Here is an 11,121-nt window from a genome sequence, read left to right as displayed (position 1 = left end):
CGGGTCCGGGCTGGGGATTCGAACCCGCCACCTTAGGTGTACGTGGCTGGCGCCTTAGCCGGTTGAGCTATAGGCGCCGAGCCTTTCTTATCTTTTTTTCTGTAAGTATTGCAGAGTCATGGCATTGGTCTGGCTAGGGAGTCACAACATTAGTTTGGCTCACAGAGGTCACAAGCTCATGGTCTAAGGTGCCCTTCTGGATTTTTCCTTGGGAAAGACAGTATTGGTAGGTCCCCCAACAATATACTGCTGATTTTTGCCCTCAATATTTGGCACAGGAGGGGTCTTGCTTTTGCCCAGACTGGCAAGGAATTCCTGACTTTGGGAACCTGTCCAGTTAGGCACCCCCAAGGCCTAGATCTGTGGGTGTGGCCATAGCACCCTGCAGATCATCACCATTTCTCCATTGTAGAAGATTCCAAGAGCCAGACAACCCTGAGCAAGATGATTTGCAACTGGGGGGTGGGCCCTCGGGCAATTCATATGCAGGTGCTCCTTGTGGAGAAAGCCCGAGCCCATGGCAATCCTTAGGCACCATAATCATTGTCTAATACTCCCCTCACCTGTCTTGTACTGTCTCAATAAAAGGCTACTGCAGAGGTTGCTCAGGGCTACCCTACAATCAAGGTTAGCCCCACCTCCTGCAAGCTTGTGCTTCTAATCTGTGTCACTCCTTGTTCCTTCCTGTGGTGATCAAGACCAGGGCCATAGGGGCCCCAGGAGTTGTGACACTCCCATTGCTCTCTTTCTCTCTTTCTGTCCTTCTTCTCTCTTTCTCTTCAGTTCTTTCTTTCATTCTACCTTCCTTTTTAATCCTTATTTTTTTTTCTCCCTTCTCATTCTTTACCTTTCTCTTCCTTTTGGCCTCATCCCAAAAGCTTACTTCAATACCTAAACTCAGAAACAAGGTAATTTAAAGCAAAGGAGGTGGTGAGGAGGAAAAAGTACAGGAATGAAGTGAACAAGAAGAAAACACATATGAGGAGGAAAAAACAGAAAAATTCTGGCAACATGAAAAACCAAAATAAAGAAAACCCCCAAGAGACCATGAGGCAGCTACTGCAAAGGAATGCACCTATAAAGAATTAATGAAAATAACAGAAAGGGAATTTGAAATATGGACAACAAAAGTGATAAAGGGAATTGACAAGAAAGGGGAAAAACAGAACCAAAACATGGATGAAAGATATGAGGAATTTAAAAAGGGTATGCTAGAGCTTAAGGAACTGAAGTAATCAATCAAAGAACTTAAAGATGTAATAGAAAGTGTCAGTAACAGATAAGACCATGGAGAAGAAAGAATCTCAGAGATAGAAGATAAAGCACTTGATCTAAGCCAAGTAGTTAAATAGGCAGCAAAGAAAAAAGAGAAAGCAAAACATTCACTTGGAGAATTTTGGGACTTTATAAAGCATTCAAACATATAAATTATAGTTATTCCTGAAGAGGAAGAATAATATCCCAAAGAAATGAAAGTCCTACTGGGAGGATATCATAATGAAAATTCTGCAAGTTTCACTAAAGATTCCCAAACTCTTCTTTTAGAAGGATATTGAACCCTGGGTCATCTCAACACAAATAGAGCATCTCCAAGACACAATGTAATGAACCTGTCCAAAGTAAAGACAAAAAAAAAAAAAAAAAAAAAAATTCTGCAACCAGCCAGGAGTAAGTGCACCTGACCTACAGGGCAGATCCAGCAGGGTGACAGCAGAGTTTTCAGCAAAAGCTTTTCAATTCAGAAGAGAATGGTCATCCACCTTTAACTTTCTTAAACAAAATAATTTTCAGCTCAGAATTTATCCTGCTAAACTAAGCTTCAAAATAGATAGAGACGTCAAATACTTTAATGATATGAAAACATTAAAGAAAATCACCACAACAAGACCAGCTGTACAGGAAATATTTAGACCTATCCTCCACACTGACCATTACAATGAACCACCCCCAAAGTAAATACCTAGAAACTAAAGGACAAAACCTGGCTTCCACAATGACACAAAGGATAAAACTAACCAATGGTCTTTCACAAAATAAAAATAGAACTCCACTATACTTATCAATTCTCTCAATAAATGTTAATGGCTTGACTTACCCACTGAACAGGTACAGCCTGGCCAATTGGATAAAAAAAGCAAAAGCCATCTATATGCTGCCTACAGGAAACACATCTAAACTTGAAGGACAAATCAAGACTCCAGGTGAAAGGTGGGAAAACAATATGTCAGGCAAATGAAAATCAGAAGAAAGTGGGGTTCACAATCTTATGTTCAGATACAAGTGAATTTAAAGCAACTAGTTAAAAAGACAAAGATAGTTACTTCATTCTGGTCAAGGGAACAATACACAAGAGGACATTTCAATTCTAAATATTTATGCACCCAACTTAAATACTCCCAGATTTATAAACCAGACTTTAATTGGTATAAATAATAAGATATCCCATAACTCCACAATAACTAGGGACTTTAATACCCCTCTCCCAGAACTGGATAGATCCTCTAAACAGAAATTAAACAAAGATACAAGGGACTTAAATGTGACTCTAGAACAAATGGGATTAATAGATATATATAGAACTCACTATCCCAAAGCTAAGGAATATACATTCTTCTCATCAGTCCATGGAATATACTCCAAAATAGATCATATCCTAGCATACAAATCGAACCTCAACAAAATTTAAATAATTGTAATTATATCTTGTATGTTCTCAGACCACAAGGCAATTAGGGGGGAACTCAACTCCAGCAAAACGTTTCATCCCCACACAAATTCATAGAAAGGAAACAACCTTATGTTGAATGACAGTTGTGTCAAGGAAGAGATAAAGAAGGAAATTGTTGGGGTGGTACCTGTGGCTCAAGGAGTAGGGCATGGCCCCCTATACCAGAGATGGTGGGTTCAAGCCTGGCCCCTACCAAAATAAAAGAAGGAAATTGTTAAATTTCTCAAACATAACAACAATGAAGCTACACACTACCAAAACCCATGGAATACTGCAATGCAAAAACAGTCTTAAGAGGGAAATTTATTGAAGTAGAGGCCCACATCAAAACCACAGAAAGAGAACCTATCAATAACCTAATGAATCATCTTAAGAAAATGGAAAAAGAAGAATTATCTAATCTCACACCTAGCAGAAGAAAATAAATAAATAAATAAATCAGAAATAAATGAAATTGAAAACAAAATAATCGTTCAGAAAATTAATGAAATGAAAAATTGGTTCTCAGAAAAGATAAATAAAATCAATAAATCTTTGGTCACATTAATTAGAAACAGAAAAGTAAAATCTCTAATAATCTCAGTCAGAAAAGAAAAAAAGGAAATAACAAGTGATACCACAGAGATACAGGAGATTATCTATGACTATTACAAGAAACTCCCTGCCCCAAAATTCGACAAAGTGAAGGAAATGGACCAAATCTGGAATCCCACCAGACTTTTAATCCCTAGACTTAATCAGGAAGAAATAGATCTTTTTGAATAGACCAACATCAAGCACTGAGATAAGAGAAATAATAAAAAGTCTTCCAGGAAAAAAAAAGTCCTGGTCCAGATGGCTTCACACTGGAATTCTATCACACCTTCAAAGAAGAGCTTATACCTATACTGCAGAAACTATTCCAAAACATTGAGAAGGAAGGAACTTTCCTCAACACGTTATATGGAGCAAGCATCATCCTGATACCAAAACCAGAAAAGGATCCAACCAAAAAGGAGAACTACAGACCAATTGCACTAGTGAATATAGATGCAAAAATCTTAATAAAATCTTGGCCAACATATTACAGCTAAACAATAAAAAATTTATACATTACAATAAAGTAGGTTTTATCCCAGGGATGCAAGGCTGTTTAACGTATGAAAATTCATAAATGTAATTCATCATATCAGTAGAAGCAGAAACAAAGACCATATTATCCTCTCCATAGACAGAGAACAAGTGTTTGATAATATTTAGCATCCTTTCCTAATACAAATACTTAAGAACATAAACTTAGGTGGCACTTTTCTGAAACTGATTGAAGCCATTTATGACAAACCCATAGCTAATATCATACGAAATGGAATAAAACTGAAAGCTTTTCCACTTAGACCTGGAGCCAGATAGGGATGTCCACTATCACCACTACTATTCAACATAGTGCTGGAAGTTCTAGCCAATGCTATCAGGGAAGAGAAGAATATAAAGGGCACCCAAATGGGATCACAGGAGGTCAAACCCTCACTCTTTGCCAATGATATGACCTTTTACTTAGAGAACCCTAGAGACTTAACCACAAAAGTCCTGGAAGATATCAAGAAATACAGTAATGTCTCAGGGTATAAAATCGATGACCACAAATCAGTAGCCTTTATATATGGCAATAACAGCCAAATTGAGAAGGTAATCAAAAGCATGATTTCCTTCACAGTACCTTCAAAGAAAATGAAATATCTAGGAATATACCTAATAAAAGAGATGAAGGATCTCTACAAAGAGAATAATGAAACCCTAAGAAAGGAAATAGCAGAAGACATTAACAAATAGAAGACATGCCATGCTCTTGGCTGGGAAGAATCAACATTTCTATAATGTCTGTACCTCCCAAAGCAATGTACAGATTCAGTGCAATCCCCGTTAACATATTAACATACTTTGAAGAACTGGAAATAGGTCTTTCTCCCCCTCTTCCCTGCCCGGCTTCCCCCTCCTTAAAAAAAAAAAAAAAAGAACTGGACATAATAATACTCTATTTTATATAGAGGCAGAAAAAAAAAACCCATATAACCAAGGCAATTTTTAGTAATAAAAACAAAGCTGGAGGCATCACTCTACCAGACTTTAGGGTGTATTACAAGTCCACAGTGGTCAAAACAGCATGATATTAGCACAAAAAACAGAGACATAGACATATGGAACCAAATAGAAAACAAAGAGATAAAACCAGTCTCTTATAGCCACCCAATTTCCCCTGCATACACTTGGGAAAATAATCCTTATTTCAACAAATAGTACTGGGAGAACTGGATAACCACATGTAAAAAAGAATGAAACTGGACCCACACCTTTTACCCTTTACAAAAATTGACTCCACATGGATAAAAGATTTAAATCTAAGACATGAAATGATCAAAATCCTAGAAGAAAATGTGGGCAAATCTCTTGAGGATGTCAGTCTAGAGAGAGATTTTATGAAAAAGACTTCAGCGGCAATCACAACAACAACATTAGACAAATGAGACTTAATCAAACAAAAATCTTTGGCACAGCAAAACGAAGCAAATAGACAACAATCAGAATGGGAAAATACATTTGCATGTTAAGAATCTTCGAAGTATGACAAAGGTTGGATAACTAGGATCTACAGACAACTCAATCAGCAAAGAAAGAGCAAACAATCTCATGTATCACTGGGCAAGAGACATGCACAGAACTTTCTGCCAAGAAGGCTGATAAATGGCCAACAAACATATAAAAAAATGCTTATTGTCCCTAATTATCAGAGAAATGCAAATCAAAATCATCCTGAGATTATCACCTAACCCCAATAAATTTAACATATATCACAAAGTCTCAAAATTCCAGATGCTGGCATGAATGTGGAAAGAGGGGAATATTTTTATACTTAGTAGAACTCAAACTCATACAGCCTCTTCAGAAAGAAGTATGGAGGATCCCCAAAGAATTCAAATTAGACCTCCCATTTCTCCCGCATCACCTACTAGGTATCTACCCAGAAGAAAAAAGGTCATTTTATCATAAGGACATTTGCACTAGAATGTTTATTGCAGCGCAATTTACAATTGCCAAGATGTGGAAACAAATTAATTAAAAAACTATGGTATATGTATGCCATAGAATGCTGTTCAGCCATAAAAAGAAGTGGGTGACTTCACATCTTGTATTAATGTACTAACCTGCATGGAGTTGAAACACATTTTTCTTAGTAAAGTATCACAAGAATGGAAAAGCAAATATCCATTATGTACTTAATACTAATATTAAGCTCGTAAATAGTCTAATTCACCACACGTAGGAGTAAAACTCAGTTCAATTCAAGTTGGGCTGAGGGGAATAATGAAGGAGGGAAAGAGGAGGAAGGGGTCTTGGGGTGATCCCATGCAATGGACACAATTAGGGGTCTATGGCACACCTTTTAGGTGCAGGACATAACTGTATGAGGGACTCTACCTAACAAATTAAAACATTGTAAGCTGGTTTTTTGTACTCTCAAATTAACCTGAAATTAAAAAAAAAATTGATCCTACGAACAAATGATAAATTTAGTCTTTGATTTTGACTTAGTTCAAATAATTTTCTTGTATCAGGTAATAACCTCAAATTTTCAAATGAAATATTTATATGCATTTTTACTTCTGTACTAATACATTGAAATCATTGTCTTTTGGAATAATATTATGTCTTTTCATGCACATCTAGGAGCGTACAAAAAAGAGCTAACAATTACATGTTTGTATAGGATGTATTATATTTGTATTTCTATCTGCTCAGTTATTTAAAGATGAATATGCTTTTATATGACCCTATGTTGTTTACTTAAAGAGTAACTACATAATCATAAGCCTTGCATAATAATTTCTGATTGAATATTCACAAACAGCTTTATAAACATTACCTTCTTGATCTTTACAACTTGATTTGAGGGCTTAATGTGGAAACTCTTAGCATTTCTGATTTATAAATGGAGAAAATGAAATAGGCAGGTGAGATCATTTATTTGTAATAGATATTGACTGAGCTGGGAATGGAGCCAAAACTCTGGAGTCTTGTTCATTTTCTAGTCCTATAGCTTGGTTATGGAATCTAATGATTCATTATTTTAATTGAGTTACAATAACATGGCAAGTTATTTGACACCTGACATTTTGTCAAGTGAAACCAAACATATGGCAATTCTGCAATCAATGAAAGCAACAATAACATCTCTAATATGCTTTAAATTGAGGGATTTCTGAATTTAAACTAAATCCATTAAAGTAAAACCCTAAGTGGTAATGTTACTGTTATGTATATTTTATTTCATTATAATAATTGAAAAATTGGTGATCTTAGAATTTGTTATATAAAGACTCTCAATCAAATAGATATTTTTATTATGTTGACTACTATGATCCATAGATACCACAAATCCATGTAGAATAATAGTTATCTGTTTGTACCTGCATTTTATTTAACATATAACTATATTAATTGTGTTTTATATATAGTGTTTGTGTGTGTTTTATATGTATTTGTGTGTGTGTGGTGGAAAGCTGTTAAATGAGGTGGATCAGAACATTCCAGACCTGGTAGTATGTATCTGGCTGTAGCACGGGACAAGTGTTAGGTTTTGGCCAGTAGACCAGCAACACTTTTGTGTCTGAAAGGTAGCATGATACTTGCAGGATGAAATAAAACAAAACTGATTCAAAATATAGATTGTAATCAGTCTTCGGAGGAACACACAGAATGAAAGATAAGCATTAAAAGTAGGAGAACCAGAGACAGTGTTCTAGATTTTATATAGTCCCTGCCAATAATACAGATTATCAGGACCACTTATCTGAAAAGAAAGACTAGCTTCTCTGCTGTCATCTGACCTAATTGATGATTGGCAGACAAGCGTTTACAGGTGCATTCCCATAGTTCTTCAAGTCACTGGGCTAATGAGAGAGAGGCTATTATTATATTAGTAGATTCTAGGCAAAAGATCATATTAAAAACTTAAGTTTTGTGTCAGGTTTCTCACGGGAATAAAAACAATCATATAAAACCAGTAGAAACAGAATTAATGTAGACAGACGGAGATTATAGCAATTGTGGGGGCTGGCAAGTCCACATCTGTAGAGCTGGCCCACAGGCTGAAAACTCTGGTGGGAACTCATGCAGCAGCCTTGAGATAGAACTTCTTCTATCTCAGGGAAACCTTAGTATTTACTTTTAATTGATCGTATCAGGTTCACTCTAATCATTGCTGGTAATCACTTTTACCTAAACTTAACTTATTTCAAATTTGATCCATATCTACAAAATGCCTTCACAGCAACAACTAGTTCAGTGTTTAATTAAATAACTGGATACTTCAGCTCAGTCAAGTTGGCATGTGAAGTTAACCATCACAACTTTCTAAAATCAGAATTTGTAGATCAAAGAATGGATGTGTTTATTGAAGATATGTGGGAAACAACTGAGCATATACTTTTGTTAAGGAATGAACATACATATTGAGAGCAGAGCCTTGGATGGGATTTTATACAGGGGCATTTAATCCAGGGATCCACAGAAATTGTGGTAATCTCTGAGCCCTAGTTGGAGACCAGAAGAGATGACTCTGAGATCTCTCAACAGCATTCTAATGAATAAAATATTTAATACTACACAGTAATATGTCTATGTCACTTTTATAATAATTCATTTCTATGTTTGTAGTTGAGTTATTTCTTCAGTAATTTTTGCCTACATTTGTAGGACTGTATGTTTGTCCAGTGGCCCTAACTCTAATCTCTGAAGAGTTAAACCCATGGAAAAGTGTAAGTGGAAGAAATTTGCTTCCTGGCTGCCTAATTTGCCCTACTCCTTTGGTTCCCCACTTAGGCAGGCCACTATTATGTTGATCTGGGTCCCAAGATTTTCAGGTTGGTTTCCTAGAAACAAGGCTTGAGTGTTTTATCCATCTACAGCAGGAATGCTCTCAGGCAAGAGTGAAGGAAGCAGGATAAGGTAGGAGAAAAAGAATTTTGTTTTGAAGTGTATGGTCTGATCTCACAATGATGGCTGGGGGAAAATGTGCCACAGACATAGTCCATTTGGAACCAGGAGGAACATTTGATTCTGTCTTTGATGAAGTTCTACTCCACGGGGCTGGATAGAGGTAGAACGTTGCCACCTGGTCAAATGGGCATTGGTTTGGCCGAGTGAAATTTTCTAGATAAGAAAGCAGCTGTGAGTTACTATCAGCCAACACTCACAAAAGCTGTAGAACAGGTGTGCTGTTCCTTAATGAGTATCTGGGCAAGGCACCGACAGCAGCTCTAGCACACAATCAGTCCTCTCCCTGCAGATCCACTTGCTGACCATAGTAGGTTCTCTACATCCAGGCACAGCTTCTCCAGCCTTCTGATTCATCAAAATTTCTCAGGTAACTTTTAAGAGAAGCATTAAACTATACTTCCACTGCTTCATTTAATCTCAGGATTATAATTAGTACTTAACATATCACAATCTTTCATCAGATTCTTCTTCCCTTTGGACAGAAGTAGTCTGAGTCTATTTGTCTTGCCTGACTGGCTGACCAGGATCCATATCTGTAGGTGGTTATATCTAGTTACTATGCCTCTATCAAGCCTCAATAACTGTGTTTGTAATTTTATAGCTCTAACTGTGCAACTGTTTCAAGAGCCACTGAATTGATTGCTAAATATATTTCTCCCTGACCATTATGTAGCAGCAGCCCTAACTCCACATGAAGAACAGTATCAATTTCTGCTGCCAGGATGAGAACTGATAATTGCTCTAAATGCATGATGAGCACAAAGTGACCAATAAGTGGTTCAGTGTCCTCATTTTTCTATCAAGTGGCTGTTCTCCTTGTGGAATAGTAACATATCGGGGACTTAGCATTGGCCTCTGTTCCTGACAGGTTGGACATACAACAGGTGCTACAGATGACCCCTAGGGAGAGAAGCTGATGCTGGTGGCCCATACCATACATAGCCTCACTTCTGTCAGCATGGCTATTCTGTTCACGACCTGAGTCTCAGATGCAAAGCTCAGAGGGGGATAAAGAGGCTGAATATCTACTTCCCTTCGTACAGTGGCTTCTCTCTGGTGTGCACTAATGTCTATACCAAGACCTTTAATCCTTTGCAGCCACTTGTCCATGTTCATCCCCATACTTCTTATCCCGACTTGCTTAACTTGATCTTGCAGCATTGTTCTTACAGGTTTCTAACCAACATAGATTTAAAGAAAAAAATATATATGCTTGAAAAACTCATACTATTTAAGCTCAGTCATGAAGAAAAAGATAATAACCTAAATAGTACTATATATGTTAAATCAATTAACATTTTAGTTTAAAAATCTTCCCTCAAAGTTAAGGCTAAGATGGCTTCACTTATGAATTAGGTTAAGTGTTCAAGAAAAAAATAATACTAATTCTGCAAAAACTTTTCCAGGAAATTGAAGATGAGATACTTTACAACTCATTTTATGAAGTATTTCCCTGAGGCCAAAACCAGACAAAAATATTACAAGAAAAGAACATTTCCAACCAATGAGTATTGGGGCAGGGAATTCAAGAACATAGAGTTAAATACTCTAAACAACTTTGATCAAATTTAATCCAACTCTGTATAAAATAAAGTTTATGTTAAAGTGTGACTTATCAAAGGAATGCAAGGTTACTTTAACATTAAAAATCAATCAATATAATTCACTACATTTAGAAACTAAACAGAAAATGACAGAAGCAACAATACATTCCATAAAATTTAACATTAATTGCTGAGAAAAACTCTCAGAAAACTAGGTGTAGAAGAGAAATTCCTCAACATCGTAAGGGACACTTAACAAAAATCCTGTAATGAACATAACACTTAATAGTGCAGGACTGAACGCTTCCCTTCCTGATCAGGAAGAAAGGAAAGAAGATCCATTCTCAACCTTCAATTAAATATCCTACTTGAGGAAATAGCCAGTACAATCAGTTTTAAAAAGAGGGATAAATGCATCAAGATCATACAATAATCTAACAAAATTCTTTATTTGCAGATGATATGGTTGTCTAGGTGGAAATGTAATGAAGCTATAAACTGCTACTAGCATTAATAAATAAGTTTAGTGAAATTACACCAGGCAAGATCAATACATAAATGTAATGTTAAAAATGTATAATAAACTAACAATAAAAATTGGCAATTAAAATTTATAACACAACACTATTTGTAATAGCATCAAGTATATAAAATTTTTGGAAATACATGACAAGAGATTTGAACAACCTGTTGACTGAAAACTACAAAACATTGTTGAAAGAAATTAAAGAAAGTGTAAATAATTGAATAAATATATCATATTTATAGATTGGAAAGTTCCTCTTATGTGAACTGTCACCAATTTGATCCACAGTC

This window comes from Otolemur garnettii, unplaced genomic scaffold (genome assembly GCF_000181295.1).
Source record: "Otolemur garnettii isolate 467f Iridium unplaced genomic scaffold, OtoGar3 scaffold00002, whole genome shotgun sequence".
NCBI classification, from domain to species: Eukaryota; Metazoa; Chordata; class Mammalia; order Primates; family Galagidae; genus Otolemur; species Otolemur garnettii.
Note: the sequence above shows the minus strand (reverse complement) of the source record.